Raw genomic sequence first — 20,129 nt, forward strand, 5'->3', positions numbered from 1 at the left:
TGAGTAGCTAGGATTATAGGCGTGAGCCACCGCATCCAGCTCTCTTTTTTAATTTTAGCACACTCCACCTAACTTAAAGTCTAAATCTCTGTCTTGCTCCTAAATAATGAAAAAAAAAACCTGGTCTACTTCAAACCTATCTGACCAATATTTTAGACCCATATTTTTCTTTAAATCATCAAATAGAAATCTGTATTTGTAGAGTCTGTATTGGTATACTCTTGGTTTCTGTGTGTCTGAAATGTATTTATTTTGCTAGCATTCTTGATTGATAGTTTAAGTGGGTATGCAGATCAATGGATTTTTTTCTCTCCATGTTACAGATGTGGTATGTTTCTGTCTTATGCCTATATAATTAACAGTGATTTTGTCTTCTTGCATCACAGGGGTTTTGATAGAAGGCCCCAGTGCCTCACCAGTGCCTCTGACTTGTAGCGCAAGCTGCAAACTTGATCTTCCCAACACTGACCACATGTCGGAATTTCTGCTTGCTCAGGTCTTCTGCCTTCCAGTGGTGGCTTTTCCCTGGGCTTTCTGGAGCCTGGCCCTGCACACACACACTTTGAGGATCAGCCAGGGACTTGTAGACTCAGGGACTCCCTAACAATGAGTCCCGCTTTTCTGGGATTTCTCCCTTAATTTCCAGATATCCCGACAATCTGTTTTCTGGCCTCTGGCCTCTGCACTTGGCCTAGCAAGCCGGCTCCCTTCTGCTCGTGCCTCCAACCCCATGCCATGGGGCAGTCTTGTAAGGGCCCTGTGGCTCCCTGTTTTCAAGGGTCACATCTCTCTAATTTGGGGGAGGTTTTCATGCTTTATGTCACTTTCTAACACCTTCAAATACCCAGTTTTTAATCAGCAGAAAGATTAGTGAAAAATTTTCAGGAAATTGGAAGTTTGTTTAAACCCAAATGGAACCGTGTGGTCCTTCATCAGAGCAGAGGCGTCCCATCCAGGCTGCAGTGATGGCTTTCCTCCACACACTTTCTGCTAGCTTTCCCTTGCTTCCTTCTCATTAGCCAATCCTGGGAAAGAACCAGCACACTGCCCAGGAAATGAGGAAAAAGCTAAAAAAAAAATTATTTAGGTAAAGAAAACATGACCCACAGGAACACGGATCTGCTCAGGCTCATCCCCAATTGCTACCTGAATGCTCCCAGGCCTCCCAGCATCAGAGAACAACAGCTGGCCGCATGGTTGCAGAACCCACCACATGAATCCCAGGTGCAAGTGCAAGACTGTTCTCTGAAGCAGCATTGACATGGTGGCTTCTCATCTCTCCTCAGCCAGGGCTTGGGTCCAGTGTCCCACGTTCCCACATTTCCCAGGTTAGGTGGACAGTGGATATGGCCTCTCCAGTCACCACAGCAGCCTTGGAGAAGAACTAAAAAGGTCAGGCTCTTAAAGACAGTGCACTTGGAAGCAGGGAGGCGATCGTCACTGTCAAGGTCATTTCAAGTCCTCCTCACGTACTGCAGGACAACAGACACAGGAAAATGGACACCTTGACCTGTACACACACTATACTTAGTTACACTGATTTTATGTGATTTTTCCCACCTTCAAACCCAACCCAGGAAAAATAAGATTCTTGAATTCAGTCCAACCCTCCACTAGACTGATGGTTAACATAACCAACCCCCAGGGTGTACACAGGTACACAGAGGCACAAGGAGGTCACTTTTTTTTTTTTATGAATCAGTACTTAGATTTTATTTAAAGGTAAGCTATCCAGCCTCACCAAGGCCTGTAGTACAACAGCAGTCAAACAAAGAATGTCCATTAGTGAGCATGGGATCAAGAAGGAGCAGAAAATGAAATAGTGCCAACTTGAGTTGTGTCTGGCTTGTCCATTTTCTGGGTAGAAATATGAGACTCCCACTTGGTTTTTTTTTTCTGCCTTGAGAAATGCTATACTGCCTCTGAACAATGGAAGGGTTTTTTTTTTTATTGTTATCATTTACACTTATCATTTATTTTTCTCATTATATGCCAGGCATTGTGCTAAGGGGAGGTCACTTTTGATAGTTATGTTTTCCCAAGGCCACCTGCTTTGGTGGTTCATTCAGCCACAGGCATGCACACCAATGGGGCTGAGGGAAAAGCAACACATTGGCCTCTCTGGAAACAAGTGTGAGCCATGGAACCGTTTAGTTCTGAGATTATAGGGCACACAGACAATGACGGCCTGATGTGGAGGTTGACCATGGTCCAGCCAGGTCTGCAGGCACCAGGATACCTCCCTGCCATTCAGGCATTCCGAGAGTGTGGCCACTGCGTCCTGTAGAAGCCATCCTGCACCGCACAGGGCAGCTCCTCCCTCCAGGTATTGCAGCATCCTAGGAGCAAGAGGGAGAAGAGAAAGCCAAAACCCAGGACTAGGGGGACCAAAGCCTTCCATCTGAGCATGGAGTTAAGAAAGAAGCACTAAAAAACCTTGGGAAATGGGCCCCCAACAACAGCTGCTCCCTGCCTCTCATGACAACCCACTTCCATTATTCCCACCAGGCACTCAGGTGTGCCTTTGGCCTTGACCGCCACTGCAGGTCATGGTTTGCAGGCAAGGAATTGGATGCCAGGTACCTGTGGCCCAGAATGTGAGTCCCTAGCTTCACGTTTCCACTGGATCTTTACTGACCATCTCCATCTGAAGGGCTCTCCCGATGCTAACCCCAAAACCCCATCCATGAGCAATCTGGAGATTTAAGATGTCACAGAGCCAGCGCCACACTTACACAGAACCTGACAATCGCTTCTTCACCACTAGTGGTCACACATTGGCATGATCACTGCTCCATCCCCAGCAAGTTCAGCCAAATCAACCTGCTGCTTTCTGCTCAGGACTTTTGGGGTTCTATGTTCTGTTCTAGATCAGTGCAAAGCCATGCAGGGGTATTCTCAGCCTCTCAGAATAAGCGACCATGCAAAATTGTGCCCATTTAGTGGCCAAAGATCCAGGAGGACGGTGTCAATCTTTCTTGGCTTTTTTAGGCAGCCTCAGAAAACTAGAGAATATAGCTGAAATAATTCCTGCTCAGAAACCGCACCATGGAGAGGCCTCTGTCTTCACCCGACCTCCTCAGTAATCAGTCAGGAGAGGAGCCCCTTCCCGAGGAGCCTCACCCCCACCCGCTCGCGTGCTAATTTGCCAGAAAGCTCCAACAGTATTTGCATGTTTAACGTCTAATTTAGTCCAATCACTATTTAGAGTAGGTGCAACTCCAGCAGGCAACTTGAGCAATCAGCCCAGGCCCGGCGGGTGACACAGGCATCCACTTACAGGGCCTCCGCTTGCCCAACCCATAAATGTGGAGCACATCGCCATGGCTGTCCCACTGCCACTCCACTTACTGTACATGGGAGACAGAGGAGCCACAACTCGCCATGGGGTGCCCTCTTCCCCCACCACCTGAGCTCAGACCTGGGCACCTGCTGCTGGCCACTAAACCACAAGCCCATGTGTTGAGCCATCTGGGGGCCCTGGAACCACTACCTAACCTTGCTCTGGCCCCATAGCTGCCACTAGGAAGGCCTTAGAAGCAGCCACCAGCCCACCCGACACCCCAGACAGCCTGTGCACCAAGGTCAGCATTGCAGGAGACTTGGGACAAGCTAGAAATCCAGTGAATAAATGGCCCGAAGCCGGACAGGACCACATCAAATGTAGCGCTGGCACATGTGAGCCACCCCGCAACAGCCTCAGCCCGAGCTCACGCCTGCCCTGAGTCTAACTTTCATGGCATTGTGCAGACTTCAGGAGCCACCACCACCAGAACCCGCTGTGAAGAGAAATGCTCCACCCACCCTGGGGCCACTACATCATCCCTGCTTCACCCGTGCTCTGGAGAAGACAGCCCATACCATCCCCTTCTCCAGGACATTCTGGACAGCGTTCTCAAACCCCACAAATCTATACATTGAAGTGGTTCGTGGGGGTGGAGGGGAGCCAGACCCCCGCTGACACAGCTAAGGATGGCCATCAGGTATCACAGACCAGTGACCAGCTGCTGCCCTGGACTCCAGTCCAAACCCCTGGATGTGTCTTATGAGGGACAGGACCTACCCAGGGTGGGCCCAAAACAAAATCTCCCAATGGCTCCAGCCACAGTTTGTCTTGGTTAATGTTAGAGAGTTGCCAGTTGAAGGCCCATGAAAGTTCTCTGCAGGACCAAGTGCAAAACCAGGACCTGTCTACATTTTGTTCTGCAGGAACACCTGCTCAAAGTGACATATCCACTCACACTGATGGACATATACATACATTCATATTAGTGCGTGCTCTCTCTCTCTCTCTCTCTCTCTCTCTCTCTCTCTCTCTCTCTGTCTCTCTTTCTCTCTCTCGCTCTCTCTCTCTCTCGCTCTCTCTCTCTCTCTCTCTCTCACTCTCTCTCTCTCTCTCTCTCTCTCTCTCTCTCTCTCTGTCTCTCTTTCTCTCTCTCCTTAGGGTGCAGGCGGTGTGCACCTAAGAGTTAGGGACCCACGGGGGAGGCAGAGCACAGGCGCACAGCCTCCTGGGAGGCAGCTGGCAGAGCCATGGAGAGAACAGCTGAGCTGGGCGAGGTCTGCTCCTGAAGGGAGAGCCCAACAGGTCCTCCTGCACCCACCTCTCACGGCCCCCCATGCAGACTCTCCTCATCTTCCTCTCCCTCCTGCTGCTTGTCTGACTGCCCAGGCCAGTCCTCAGCCTTCGGGTCAGATTTCCTCAGAGAACGGCCCCACAGCCAGCCTGCTCCTCCTGTGACAATCCTCGCTGCTATGAGTAGGCCTGGGACAACCAGACTTCGGTGCTTCCAGTGCCTCTTACATCTCCACCCATCTGTTCTTGCTCTTCGGACTCAACCTGGCCCCCCACCCCGAAACACACCACAGAGAAACGTGCATACATACATACACACACACCAAACTCAATACACACGCACACAGCACACGCAGAGATAAATACCACACGAGATACGCACACCATAGACACACAGAGAGAAAAATGAATGGCACATAGAGATACACCTACACCACAAACACACAGCACATGCAGTGACACACACATGTGCACACAGACACACAGACACACGCATACACATTCTCACACCACGCACACAGATACAGGCCCATGCAGGCACATATATGCAGAAACTTGCACACAGCACTCACTCATACAGAGTCCAGTTTGCTGTGCTCTGAGTTCTGACTGTTCTGAACCGAGGACGTCATCACAAAGGCCTCGGGCTCTTACCAACCCTCTTCCCATCTCCAGTGCCCTGGGCATCGTCTTTGCCACTGCTCTCCCTCGCTGTGCTCCACCTTAGGGAGTCATAGTGCTGATGGCCTGCCTGGCATCTGCATTTCTGACCCTGCCTAGGTGACACCATTTGGAATCTCTTCACATGCTGCCTTCTTCCAAATCTCTACACTCAACCCCCCACCCAAGTCAATCCCTGGCCAGATTTTTAAAGATACTTGGTCTTTTGCAGCCTAAGAATTTGGGTAGTCTCAAGAAGCAATGGTGGTATCTCTAGCAATAAAGGAAATGCAAATTAAAACCACGCTAAGATTCCACCTCACCCCTGTTAGAACAGCCATCATCAGCAACACCACCACCACCAGGTGTTGGCGAGGATGCGGGGAAAAAGGAACCCTCTTACACTGTTGGTGGGAATGTAGACTAGTACAACCACTCTGGAAAAAAATTTGGAGGCTATTTAAAAAGCTGGACATAGATCTACCATTTGATCCAGCAATACCACTCTTGGGGATATACCCAAAAGACTGGGACACAGGTTACACCAGAGGCACCTGCACACCCAGGTTTATTGCAGCACTATTCACAATAGCCAAGTCATGGAAACAGCCAAGATGCCCCAGCACAGACGAATGGATTAAGAAAATGTGGTATCTATACATAATGGAATTCTATGCAGCCATGAAGAAGAACGAAATGTTATCATTCGCTGGTAAATGGATGGAATTGGAGAACATCATTCTGAGTGAGGTTAGCCTGGCTCAAAAAACCAAAAATCGTATGTTCTCCCTCATATGTGGACATTAGATCAAGGGCAAACACAACAAGGGGATTGGACTATGAGCACATGATAAAAGCGAGAGCACACAAGGGAGGGGTGAGGATAGGTAAGACACCTAAAAAACTAGCTAGCATTTGTTGCCCTTAACGCAGAGAAACTAAAGCAGATACCTTAAAGCAACTGAGGCCAATAGGAAAAGGGGAACAGGAACTAGAGAAAAGGTGAGATCAAAAAGAATTAACCTAGAAGGTAACACCCACGCACAGGAAATCAATGTGAGTCAATGCCCTGTATAGCTATCCTTATCTCAACCAGCAAAAACCCTTGTTCCTTCCTATTATTGCTTATACTCTCTCTACAACAAAATTAGAAATAAGGGCAAAATAGTTTCTGCTGGGTATTGGGGGGGGGAGAGGGAGGGGGCGGAGTGGGTGGTAAGGGAGGGGGTGGGGGCAGGGGGGAGAAATGAACCAAGCCTTGTATGCACATATGAATAATAAAAGAAAAATGAAAAAAAAAAAAGAAGCAATGGTGGTGATGGTGATGATGATGGTGATGGTGGTGAAGGTGATAATGAGGAAGATGGTGGTGATAATGGTGTTGATAGTAATGATGGTGGTGATGAGGATGGGGAAAGTGGAGGTGGTTGTACTGATGATGGTGATGGTGGTAGTGATGGAGAAGGAGATGGTGGTGATGGTACTGATGATGGTGATGGTGGTGATGGTGATGGTGGTGGTGATAGTGGTGATGGAGGTGATGGTGGTGATGGAGAAGGAGATGGTGATGGTGGTGGTGGTGATGGTGGTGATTGTGGTGGTGGTGGTGATGGTGGTGGTGGTGATGGTGGTGATGGTGGTGGTGGTGATGATGATGGTTGTTATGGGGAAGGTGGTGATGGTGGTGGTGATGGAGAAGGAGATGGTGATGGTGGTGGTGGTGGTGGTGAAGATGGTGGTGGTGATGATGGTGGTGGTGGTGGTGATGGTGGTGGTGATGATGGTGGTGAGGAGGTGATGGTGGTGATGGAGAAGGAGATGGTGATGGTGGTTGTGGTGGTGGTGGTGATGGTGATGGTAATGGTAGTGATGGTGGTGATGGTGGTGGTTATGGTGGTGGTGATGGTGGTGATGGGGATGGGGAAGGTGGAGGTGGTGGTACTGATGATGGTGATGGTGGTGGTGGTGATGGTGGTGATGGTGGTGATGGTGGTGGTGGTGATGATGATGGTTGTTATGGGGAAGGTGGTGATGGTGGTGGTGATGGAGAAGGAGATCGTGATGGTGGTGGTGGTGGTGGTGATGATGATGGTGGTGGTGATGGTGGTGGTCATGATGGTGGTGAGGAGGTGATGGTGGTGGTGATGGAGAAGGAGATGGTGATGGTGGTTGTGGTGGTGGTGGTGATGGTGATGGTGATGGTAATGGTAGTGATGGTGGTGATGGTGGTGGTTATGGTGGTGGTGATGGTGGTGATGGGGATGGGGAAGGTGGAGGTGGTGGTACTGATGATGGTGATGGTGGTGGTGGTGATGGTGGTGGTGGTGGTGGTGGTGATGGTGATGTGGTGGTGGTGGTGGTGGTGGTGGTGATGGTGGTGGTGGTGATGGTGGTGATGGAGAAGGAGATGGTGGTGGTACTGATGATGGTGATGGTGGTGGTGGTGATGGTGGTGAGGAGGTGATGGTGGTGGTGATGGAGAAGGAGATGGTGATGGTGGTTGTGGTGGTGGTGATGGTGGTGATGGTAATGGTAGTGATGGTGGTGATGGTGGTGGTTATGGTGGTGCTGATGGTGGTGATGGGGATGGGGAAGGTGGAGGTGGTGGTACTGATGATGGTGATGGTGATGATGGTGATGGTGGTGGTGATGGTGGTTATGGGGAAGGTGGTGATGGTGGTGGTGATGGAGAAGGAGATGGTGATGATGGTGTGGGGATGGGGAAGGTGGAGGTAGAGGTGGTGGTACTGATGATGGTGATGGTGGTGAAGGTGATAATGAGGAAGATGGTGGTGATAATGGGATTGATAGTAATGATGGTGGTGGTGAGGAAAACATGATGGTGATGATGGTGACGATGTTACAATTTATTAAGAACTGCCTCAGGGTTGAGGCATATGCGTGCTCGGTGTTTTATGTCATCATTGCTCTTTAGAGCAATGTTCCCAGCTAGGTGTCATTAGTCCCCACTTACAGGAAGAGAAGGAGACAGAGCACTACTGGCCAGGCTCCCTTAGCCTCCAGGTGCCCACTGCCCAGGGCAGCATTCGCAGGAGCTCACCAGTGAGCCTGCTGGTGGAAAAGTTTTATGAACGGTGATGAAGAAAATGAAGGGCATGGGAAGGGAAGGAAAGGAGGGCACAGGAGGGTAATGGAGAGAGACCTACAGCAGAGGCTGCTTGGGGAACCCATCCTGTGTTCACCTCAGGCACACAGGCCATGTCCTGCCCTCAACGGGTGTTAAGGACATTCATGCCAGACCCAATCATCCTATGGACTGAGGGTGACCAGGGCAGCCACAGGCCCCTCTGTGTGCACCCAATGACCCTTACCCGGGACTGGCAGGACCACTGACTAATCATGGACTCTTGACTGGTGAATTCTATTCATTCTTTAACAATCCCATACTACATGGCAGGCACCAGCTGGACCCTGGCTTTGGAGCGCCTTGATCTCAAGGGGCACACAGGGCACAGCTATGTGGAAGCATAGAGGCAACCACTGCAGGGAGGTGAGGGAGGGGCCTCCAGAAACCTGATGGGACAGCAGGAATCAGTCAAGAATGGAGTCAGGAGGGTCCCAGGCAAGGGAGCAGAGAACTCAAGAAGGCAAAGCTTGGCACGCAGGGACTCCCAGAAGCCTTGTCAGTGCGCGGGGGCTGTGGTAGGGGCTTGGGCAGGTGAGGTGAGGCTGGAGAGTCCTAAGAGACCTGAGATTGTCTGAAAGACATAGAAAGCTGGGACTGCATGTCAAATGCCCCTGTGGGGTCCTCTTTGGTCTGCTAGTCACCCCATCTGGGAGGCATTGCTGGGTTGGGAGAGCCCCTACCCTCAGGGAAGTTCCAGGCTTCTTACCCAGCCCTGGCCACAACACAGGCTATAGCTTCTGACAAGGCTAGGAGTCGTGAGCAGCACCCCAGCCTCCACACCCATCCTGGACATCCACGGTTTTAGTGACACCAAAGTCAGGAGCATGGAAATCACTGGCTAAGAGAAACCAGTTTCCTCCCAGTATGTGCTCTGCTGTGAGGAAGGCAGGTCACACATGGGCCGGGACGTGAGTGTGTGTCAGGGACAGCCCGTGCCTGCTTGTGTGGGATGTGTGAGCACATTTCAGGGTATGTGTACTTAAGCATGTGAACATCTGTGTGTATATGTTTGCACATCTGGGCACGTATGAACATGTTTCTGTATGGGTGCACGTATGTACATGTGTGTGCACAGGTGACTGTATGCAAATGCATGTGCATATGTGAGTGTGTATTCGTGTGAGCACACAGGCAGGGTAGGGCCTTGGCCATCAAAGGCTCCTCTTCCCACTGCCTTACCTAAGTGGAGCAAGAGGAGGGGAGGAAGCAGGAAGGACTCTAGAGTGAATCCAGGAAGAAAGGCTTGTTGCGAATCTATAGTGAGCATTTTGCCAGAAGCAAGGTGTCTTCTCTCCAGGACTCCTGGACCAGCACCGGCGCCCAGGCAGGATGGCCACCTGAAATGTTGTGCCCTGGGCACATCCCCTACCACAGGGTGCCCCTTGGCCACTTCTCCTTGGTCCACAGAGGTTCAGTTACAGCTTTGGCAGGACTAGTCAGAACTTGAGCTCAGGGGACTGCAGGGCTGAGCTTCAGGTTCTGAAATCTCCCAGGCAGGGTACCCCACCCCAGCTGGTGGAGCACGCTGGGCGCTGTGCTCCAGCACCCAGCCCTCCTGGGGACAGTGGACACTTCTGTTCTATTCCAGCTGGAGGGGAGTGGGGATGGGGCAGGGGAACCTCTGCAGTCCCATAGCTCTCTGTGCACTGGCCCAGGACCTTGGAACCTGCCCAGTATCTGTTCTTCCAGGCTTTTCAGTTCAGGGTCTTGGGGAAGGAAGCTCTCCCTGGAGACAAGATGCCTGCCCCAGGCCTGCCACAGAGCAGGGGACCTCCTGACAGAAGCAGGCCCTGAGGCCAAAGACAGAGCTGCTGCCCCTGCCCAGGGCGCTGCCCTCAGGGGAAGCTGAGACCTCCAGGACACCTTGGGCCAGCTATGCAGCTCATACAGAGAATTCTTCAGTGTCCCTCTGCCTCATGTCCCTCTCCCTAGAAATCACAGTGACACTCACCTCCTGGGCTGTGGTGAACATTAAATGAAATGACACTTCCTAGTCCCCACTCCACCCCCCACCTCCACCCACCCCCACCCCCATCATGCAGGAGAGAGCATGAGCTTGACAGATGAAATTTTCCTTCTTTCTTCACTCAGAACCACTGAGTGTGGCTTCAAGGTGTCCTGGGAGCTGTGGACAGGCCATGTGAAAACCAAACTGCAGCCACTCTGCAGAGTGCTGAAGGGGTCTGTGTCACTGTCACAGAATAAGCGCATTTCTGTCCACAGGTGTGTGCACACACATCAGCACAAAGTGTGTGCACAGTACCACGATGCATACAGTGCATGCACACTTATCCAAAACCCCTGTGCATTCATGCCAATTAATTGCATGCACACTTACACACACGTCTGCAGAGGCGCACTCACATATACTGCACACACCTACATGAATTCCTTCAGCCAGTGCACACACATATATGCACACTGTGCATACAAACACACACACACACACACACACACACACACACTCAGGATCCCAGTGACCACGGGCTGCACTCAGTAGACATAAAGGGCTGGCAATCCCTTCCTACTAAGTACACATGCGCTCATGTTCTCTGGATCCCAAAGCAGGCTTGTGACAACTCTGCTGGGCACAAATCCCGACAAGCTGGGGCTCAGGTGGCCATATCAGGTGACTTCCCTTTCTCTGCAGAGAGCCCTCCTCCTCACTTGCACCCCGCAGTGTGTGTGGGTGTGTGTGCGCACGTGCCTGCCTGCGTCTGCAGCACTGACACGCTCCTGTCTGGCTTGTGCTGGCAGGAGGAGGCGGGCAGTTCTCAGGTCCTAAGTTTTCAGGACCTGTGGGCATGGGGCCCCACCCACGGCGCTGTCTCATGGCCGTGGAGTATTTGCACCTGCACTAGCAAGGATAACAGGTCCTAGGACAGAAAAGAGTGCAGAAAAGACCATGGACATTAGATCAGATTCGTCCCTGTGGCAGGTGGGAGCAAGGGAGGGGGGCCGAGAGGAACAGGAGACCCAAGCCTGGTCTCCAGAACTTCCTGTTGTCTGTGTACTCTCTCCTTCCTTGGCCCTAGAACCTCCTCCTCCAAAAAAACACTTGGTTTTTTTTTTTTTTTTGCAGTACTGGGGTTTGAACTCAGGGCCTACACCTTGACACCTTGAGGCACTCTACCAGCCTTTCTTTGTGATGCTTTTTTTTTTTTTTTGGAGATAGGGTCTCATGAACTATTTGCCCAGACTGGCTTCAAATCCTGATCCTCCTGATCTCTGCCTCCTGAGTAGCTGGGATTACAAGCGTGAGCCACTGACACCCTGCCATCCCCACCCCCATCTCAATTCATCACTATTGACCTGCTGAGTTCTGTCTGGTCCCCCAGCAACCTTGTGACTGGCTTTGGGAGCTCCCCCAAGACAGATGAAGAAACTGAGGCAGAGCAGCTGAGCAACTTGGCCTTCACTAGCAGAACGGAGGGACGGAATGAGGTCACCTATCCTCAAACCAGTTATTCACTTCAGTGTCACAGTGACATTCAACGCACGATTGAGTCACAGCGTGGGCACCAAAGAGCTGCAGGAGAGGCGGGAAGGGCCCCTTCCTCCAGGCTGGGTGATGACCTTACCCAGGAGGGGTGACCAAGCAGAACAGGAAGAGGCCATTCCCCCTCCCCCAGCCCGCACCACCTGCCCTGTGCCACCGCCCTGAGCACCACCTTTGTGCGTCAAGCTGAGGGCACCATTGACGCGGGTGAGGAAAGCTGGGGAGCCTGCGCCTGCTGCAGGAGGGGGACTGGGCAGGAGGGTCGAGGGCGCCCCCTATGGGCCGCGCGAAGTCGGGCAGCGGTGGGAGCAGGTTACCTGCACTTGCGTTGGAGGATCCCGGAGGCTGGAGGCTGTGCCTTCTCCCAACCTCCAGGGTGGGGCTCCGGCATAAACCTTTCAGAGGCAGATAAGAAAATGCAGTGTGTCCCCAGCCCCCCACCCGCCTCCTTCCCAGCCCCCACCCTCCTTGCCTTTCCCAACCCTGCACTGCCAGGTTGCTGCCCAAGCCTGGTTTACTGGGCTGTAAAAATGGTAAAGTCCATTTTACAGTCCTGCTTGTCAGACGTTAGTAAGATCCGGCCTCAAAGCTCCAGCCCCACAAGGACCCAAGGACCACTAGTGTCATTCCTTCCCCACCTCACCCCCAAGTCCCCACCCCACAACACTGCTCCTGCTTCCCCCTGTGGGCTCAGGACCTTCTGTCCCTTTACCCCGCCTGCCCAGGCAGGGCCCTTTGTGAAGGGGCCCAGCTCAGCATTCAGGTGCCCTCCCCTGGGACTCCACACACCGCCATCACAGTAACCAGATCTTCACCATCCCAGACCTCAGGTCCTCCTGGACCCCAGCCCTGCCTGCAGCTGTGCTGGCCTGGAATTCAGGACCCCAGAGTGTCTGGCCGACAGGTGGAGACCCTGCTGGGCAGGTAGAGCAGGCCAGAATTCATGTCATAGCCAGGGAAAAACCTGTGGCCCACTCCCTCCATCTGTGGCAGCTGCCCGGGAGACCAGAGACAGGACAGAGGGCCCTGCACCCTGCAAGCTGTGTGCTCCCTGCAAGGGTCTGTGACCTGGAAGATAAAATTAACTGAATTTTAAAATGCTGAATTTCAGAAACTCACTGGGTTTGGTTTGTCGCTTTCAGACTCAGTCTGACTGCTGGCCCTTTGTCATTTGAAGAACAGCTGATGCCTCTGCCGTCCCCCTGCCATCCTCACCCCCCAGCAGGCTCTTTCCAAACTTCTGGTGGTCCTCACCTAGGCCTTCCTACTGACCTTGTGTCTTGCCCCAGGTCACCACCTTTAAGGTGACCCACCCTCCCTCTCTGTTGAGGGGTGTCCTATCTGCTCAGTTGTCCTGGCAGCAGGGGATGCTGCTCTTCCAATGGTAATTGCTGGACCTGGCCTTGTGTGCTGACCTTCCCTTCATCACTCATTCCTTCCACAATATTTATGGAGCCCCTGGTCAGGGTAGGCTCTGTTCGAAGCCCTGGAGGAGAGAGCAGGGGCTAAAGTTCTCCATGAGGAGTGGGGAGAGAGGCTGGCCGGCAGAAATGACTCTGCATAGAATCTAGAGATCCCCAGAGCACCCAAGTGTTGAAAAGATGGGGTGTCACTGGGAGGAGTACCACCTCACATAAGGTTCCTCCAACAAGGGGGGCCAGCAGTAGGAGGTGAGTTGTGCAGAAAATCACCACAAGCAGAAGGAGCTGCAAGTGCAAAGGCCCTGGGGCACAGGCCAGCTAAAGACAGGTAGGGTGTGGGCCAGATCTCACTGGCCCTGAAAGGCTTAAACACAGGCTTCTTCCCCCTCAGAGTCATATGGGGCCATGAAGGTACCAGGTGTGGAGCAAGCAAATGGCCCCACTCTGGCTTGGCAGCACTTAAAGACACCTTCAACAGCACTTGCCCAGCCTTTGCAGTTCCAGGACTGTTCTGGCTCTTCTAGGTGCATTTCCTGGACCTGTCCGTACCTGAGTTCTGGGGGAGAGGGCCTGGAGGACAAGTTTGCAGAGCAGCATACCTCCAGCATGACACCAGAGCCAGCGACAGATTTCCAGAGTGGGGCTCCTGGCCAGCTCCTGAGGGTCTCTGACACTGTCAGGGTAAAGGAGTTCCCCTCAGGCCAGCGTCATCCCTGTCTGCAGATATGGAAACTGAGGTCACGTGTCCAGGGCACCAACCTAGGACCGTGCTCCCTGTAGGAACTCTGCTCTCCCACAGGCCCCATGTCCCTCTCTGCCTCCAGCCCTCACCTGTCCTTCCAAAGGGTCAGCACCAAGGAGGGGCCCAGTCACGAAGAGCCCATAGCTGCTGGGGGAGACAGAAGTCACAGACAAGGAGCCTAGCCTGTTCCCACCAGGAGCTGCTACACAAGGGGCCCCATCGCCACCCACCAGAGAAAAAGTTCTGCCACAGGCCAGCTGCAGGGCACTAGGTTGCCAGGGAGGTGAAGTGGGCAGCAGCCCAGGCAGGAAGTGACTGGCTATGGTGTGACCACCTGCCCAGGTCATGAAGGTCACAAGAAACCACTCCTTCTGGTCAGTGGCTCCAGCCATGTTCACTTCAGGGACAGGCTCTTGAAGAGCAGATACCAGAAGAGGAGCAGAGCCAAGCTCCCAGCCTGCAGCCTTCACCCCAGGGCTCCACTGAACCCAGAGGACCTCCCTTAACTGGAAGCTTGGGGCACTCAGGCTGGCCCCTCACTGCAGGCACTCCACCCCACCCACATTCAGGACACCCACCTGCTGCCCCCACTGGGGAGACTTCAGAGATTTCTCTCCAAGGCCAGGCTGAGGTCACCCAGCCACCCCCAACTTCAAGGAAAAGAAGGGACTTGGCCACCACAGGAAGCCCTGTTGGCAGCGAGGTGGCAGGAGCTCCACAGAGCAAGCCATCACACTTGTCATCTCATGTCTTGTGGAGGAAACTGCACAGGGAGGCTGGGGGCTGGAGACCACGCACGTGAGCCTGCCACCCCACAAGGCCTGAGAGCAGACACCAGCAGCCGGGCTGACTAAACACGGAGACTGTCCTGGATGCTTTCATGACACCACACCAGCGTTACGTCCCAGAGTCGCTGGCCCCATCCTATACCTGCTGGGGAGAGCCTGCAGTTAGGGAAGACCCCAGTGACTCACAGAAGGGCAAGTGCAATGAGGACAGCGTGGATGAGGGAGTTGGGGTAGAGCAAGGCCGATGGCTACAGCCCCGCCCTAAGAGGCTGTACCTGTAGCCCCTTCTGGACACACAGAAAGGCCTGTTCCTCCCCAGGGTGTGGCCTCATCCAGTCTGGCTCAGGTGGTATGACAGCCACAGGAGACACATGGATGTGTCACTGCTGTCCTGCAGGGAAGACCAGGCCCTGATCAGCCAGGTGCTGTCAGGACCTGGACCAGCGTGTCTCCCAGCTGCCTCAGTGCCGGCTGTGTTCATCCCTCCACCAGGGACGAGCTGGGGCTTGGGCCATTTTTCCCCCTGTCACTTGCCCGAGGACACCTGTCCCATCTCAGAGCTGGGAGGCTGTGGCCCTGCTCCACCTCTGACTGTCATCTCTGGTGTTCTTGACTCATTTGAACATACAGGGACCTGACCACTATGGAGAACTGTGCTTGACTCAGTTTCCCCACTAGTCACCTGACCGCCACCGGGAGTTCCATGTGGAGAAGGTGCCACTTTGCTAAGGACCTTGGACAGGAGAGGAGTCCAGAGAAGAAGGGGAGGGTGGTAGCCTGGTCCTCTACCAGGAGGCTGTGGGCATCTCACTCCAGCCTTCCCCAGCCTTGTTATGACAGCAACAAAGTCCCCAAAGTACCCTTCAGGGTGGGAAACTCCAGGCCCCCACAGCTGCTATGGCCCAATCCAAAAGCAGGAGCGCACCATTCTTTCTGCTAAGGTCCACTCCAGGGCCCTGTTCCTGAGGTGTCTATCACCCCCTCAGGGAATGCCCCCCAGGAACACCTCAGCCTCCATACCCAGGGCCCCCCAGTGGGGTGAGGGGAGCAGATGAGAGGGGCAGGTGGGAGATGCCATGTGCTGTGGTGTGTGCTTATGTAAATCCTTCCCATGTTCCCTTACTACAGACTCCACATACCTCCCTGTACACGGGGACGCAGCCAGAAACCACGCACGCCATGCGGGTTCCCAAATGCTCCCTCCTCCATTCCCACTCTTCTACCCAGGCCTTTTCCACAGCCTTATCCCCGCCCCCCCACACACACACCCTATACCCAGGGCCCAGCCCGGCCCCCTCTGTACATGGCCTTGGGAGCAGGGCCCTAAGCAAGGTTTGAGGCCCTGACCTCCTAGAGGTGGGGCTCTGGCCCATGATGACAGAACTTCCGGCTCCTGAGAGTTTCCTGGTTCCAGACACAAGTGTTTGCGCCTGAGGGTGGCGGCACCCTGGCCCAGGTCAGTGGCTGCCCTGAGAGTCTGTTAATGGGTGACTCATTGATGGACATTGAGCATAGGGTCACTCGTGGGCGGGCACTGCGGATTGCTATAGAAACGTCTGGACAGAAAATACAAGCTTGTGAACAGAAGAATGCAACTGGGCCCTCGGGAGTCAGAGTGGGCGGCCTCTCGCTGACCATGGACACGTCTCAAATAGATGTCACCACACCCAGCTCTTGAAAGGAGAGTGGTGGGGGAGGGGGAGCAGGTTGGGCACTTTCTGTGGGGGGTTTTCATCTGACACATCACAAGCCATTTCGATTTATTGAAAAGATCAGTGAATCACAGAATTTTCTCACAAAGGAGCCCTTCAGAACCTTGCCCTTCACATTCTGGATCCTGGTGTTTGAGCCCAGTTTGGCCAGCTGGTGGCTGCACTGTGGCTCCCACCCCAGGTCTCCTGTTCTCTGACCCTACACGTTTCTAGGTTTTAGTTTCTTCATCTTTAAAATGGGATGAAATCTGTCCTCCTGATCTGGGGGGGGTTTCCTGAAAGGAAATGCACAGTGATGGAAATGAAATGGCCCCAAAGACAAGGACAGGGTAACTCTGGTATGTCATCGATACTTGCTGAGGTGGCCTAGTGTCCCCAAAAAGACATATCTAGGTGAGATCATCCTAGATCATGGTAAGCCCAAATTCCAGTGACTGTGTCCTGGTAATAAGAGAGGGGACACGGGCAGCCAGAAGGAAGGACTTGTGAAGACACACACACAAGGAAGAAGTTGGAGACAGAGGCAGAGCCTAGGGCCATGCTTCCCTAAATGCAGAAAGCCTGCTGCCCCTGGAAACAGGAGTTTTGCTGGGTGCCCCAGAGGAACACAGCCCAGACATCTTGATGGTGGATCTGTGGCCTGCAAAAGCACTTCTGTGACTGTGAGCCAGCTGATGGCCATTTGTCACAGTCACACAGGGCATTCATCTGACACTGATGGACGTGGGTGGGCCCATCACAGACTGCTGGCTCACAGCAGCCTCAGGCAGGTCCTGAGGGTGAGCAGGTAGCTCAGAGGAGACCGTGAGGACTCACACCCCAGCATCCCATCCAATTGGTTTTGCAATCACAGAACGGGCAGAACAGCAGCCTCAGGTAGGGTCCACTGTGTGAGCCTGTGCTTAGAGTGTCAGACAGTCCTGTGTGCTAAAGTACACACACACACACACACACACACACACACACACACACACACGATGTGGACATTATCAGCCTCCAGCTCCTCCAAGAACAGCCTCTTCTCTCACCACCTTCAGAAAGCAACACTGGGTCGGCATGGAGCCCCAGTGTTCCTGAAAACTATAGATGGAATTTGGGGTATCCCGTCTTCCCACCTAGCCCTCCAGGTCTGATGTGCCCTCCTGCCACAGTGTCCCCATCCCCCTCAGCCATCTGCATGCCAGCCTGAAGTGCCATGGGAGCCCCGTGCAGGAATGTCCGCACTGGCTTTGCAAAGCTGGGTTTGAGCAAGGTTCCTTTGACCTGGATTGCTCACTCCTGGTCAAGGCAAGAGCAGGGAACGCACAGGCTCAGGCATGGAACAGGGAACCACCTCCTGCTCTTCACCATCCCTCCCTCCCGGTGACCTTGGGGTGCCCTTGAGCATGAGACAGAGATTTTTTTCCTTAATGTGGAAAAACAGGAATGGAATCTCTTTATGTGGTTGTGTCTTTCAAGTTTAAGTACAAATCAGACACAGAGGGAAGCCAGTGCAATTGAGAGGCGGGGGCTAGAGCTCAGAGCTTGCTGTGGCCATTGTGTGTGTGTGTGTAAGTGTATGTGTTTGCCCACATGTGTGCTTGGGCTTTTGTGTGCTGTGTATGCTTGTATATATGTGCCTGGGCATGCATGTGCACACGTGTTGTGTACATGTGCGTGTGTGTGCATATCTCTTGTTCTATTGTAATGACGGGAGCCTGCACACACTTTTGGGGCCTGCCTACCTCTCTGGCATACTCAGTCCTTGACCCGTGACCTTCAAGTTCCAGACCGCTCAGCCAGCAAGCCTGAGAGGTGATGCTGAGGGAAGCTCCATGTGGCAGGAAGAAGTCTTTGAGGAAGAGGCTGGAGCCCTGGGGCCCATCTGTGCTGACGTCCTCCAGCACAGCGCTGACCTGCCTGCAGTGACGACTCCTTTTTCAAGTGGTTCTGCAAACAAGCAAATGAAACCAAAATGCTTACTGTAAGGAAACACCACTGGCCTTTGTTGTATGTCTGTGGCTCACATTCCACTGCAGGACACTCCTGGGGACCCATAGGGAGGGGCCCCGCGGCTCCACATCACATCACACAAAATGACTGCTGCGGCTGCCCCCTGTCTCCTGGACCAATGAAGGTGACCTTTAAGACTGGTGTTTGGAGTCTCCTTTCCGCCAAGATCTTGGCACCCAAGCAAGGCCTCTGCTGCCACCTGGTGGCGATTCTGAGACAAGCCATGGCCAGTGAAAGAAAATCTGGTGAAGACTGAGAACACTCCTAGGGCATTCAGTCCACACCTTCAGTTAGTGGATAGTGATGGGAATCTGACATTCAGAGGGGCTGATAAACCTGTCTGCAGTCACACAGCAAGTCACCAGCAGAACAGGACAGCACCTGCCTTCCTCAGAGCCAGCTTTCAGGTTCCATGGGACGGTCATAATCTTCCATCTAGGGATTGTCTTGCCCTTGAGGTCAAGCAGACAAGGGTGGACTCTGGTGCAAGCCCTCACCAGCAGGAAGACTACAGGCAAATGACTCAATTTCTAAGCCTGGATTTTTCACCTAACCACAGAGCCCAGGGTCACAGGCTGCTATGTGGGTTGCATAAGGACAACCAACCAGTTCGCAGTGTGGGTGGTACCTTGCCTACCTGGCATATTCATGCTTTTCCTGGTGCTGCTGCCTCTGACCACCGTCACCATGGTGATAGTGATGACAACCGTCATGACGACAATGATGATGGTGACAATGACCATACTGCTGCTCCAGGTGAAACAGGATTCCAGGAGGGAGCAGATCATTCTTGCTCTAGAGCCACACAGCCATATCCACATGTCCTATGTGTGAACTGCTAGAAGCCAAGACCCTGAGACTGGAAAGGTGGTTTCCAGTAAGACTTCTCCCCCCAGATCCCCCACTCAGGAGGCACCTCCCCGACTTGCCTGATCTTGGGGATCACCTGGAAGGGCTGTAGAACCCACAGGTCCCTGTGAGAGACTCCACCTCTCCAGCCTCTGATTCGCAGAGTCTGGGGTAGACCCAGGAATGCATTTGCAAAGTACTATAGGTGGTTCTCATGGGCTGGCAGATTTGGGGACATTGGCTATTTCCATCATTCCTTGATGGCTATGGGTCCCAGAGTAGACAGTGTGGGATCTGGCTGCCTGGGACTGTCTAACATTAATCCATTCTGGGATGTGAGGGGTAGGTCAGGAAAGCAGATGCAGTCAGGCTGCAGAGGCCCTGAAAGCTGGGCCACCCAACAGGCTACAGAGGGAGAGGCTCTGAGAACAGGCCTCATTCCTCCGAGGGTGAACGGGGTGGCCGGTAGGAAGCCTGGCAGTGGCCTAGGGGCGAAGCTGGCAACTCTCCAGGTGATGAGCTCAGGGCTGTTCCCAGGTGAGCTGGGGAAGGAGGAGAGGGGAGCAGGCAGCCCCTTGGCTCATGAGTTCTTCCAGCAGCCTGTGGACTAATGTGGGCAGAAGTCCTGTGGTCAGGAAATCTATGAGGACCAGTTAGTCCCCAGGAGGCTAAATGGGCAGCTATGGCTGGAGCTGTGCCCTCTGCATTACAGCTTGGTCAACACAGCTTCTTGCCAGGACAG

General features: G+C 53.3%; 1 long non-coding RNA gene across 2 annotated transcripts; it reads right to left on the reverse strand.

The window, feature by feature from the left end:
* Positions 1-1,712: 1,712 nt before the first annotated feature.
* LOC141423181 (uncharacterized) lies at positions 1,713-18,663 on the reverse strand. Of its 2 annotated transcripts, XR_012447833.1 has the most exons (4): positions 18,553-18,663; positions 18,271-18,475; positions 12,201-12,278; positions 1,713-2,339 (listed from the first exon to the last, which is right to left on the reverse strand). It is a non-coding gene; the product is annotated as an uncharacterized lncRNA (long non-coding RNA). The 2 variants fall into 2 exon arrangements; XR_012447832.1 differs by having other exon boundaries at positions 18,271-18,662.
* Positions 18,664-20,129: the final 1,466 nt, after the last annotated feature.

Source organism: Castor canadensis, chromosome 5 (genome assembly GCF_047511655.1).
Source record: "Castor canadensis chromosome 5, mCasCan1.hap1v2, whole genome shotgun sequence".
In the NCBI taxonomy this organism is placed as follows: Eukaryota; Metazoa; Chordata; class Mammalia; order Rodentia; family Castoridae; genus Castor; species Castor canadensis.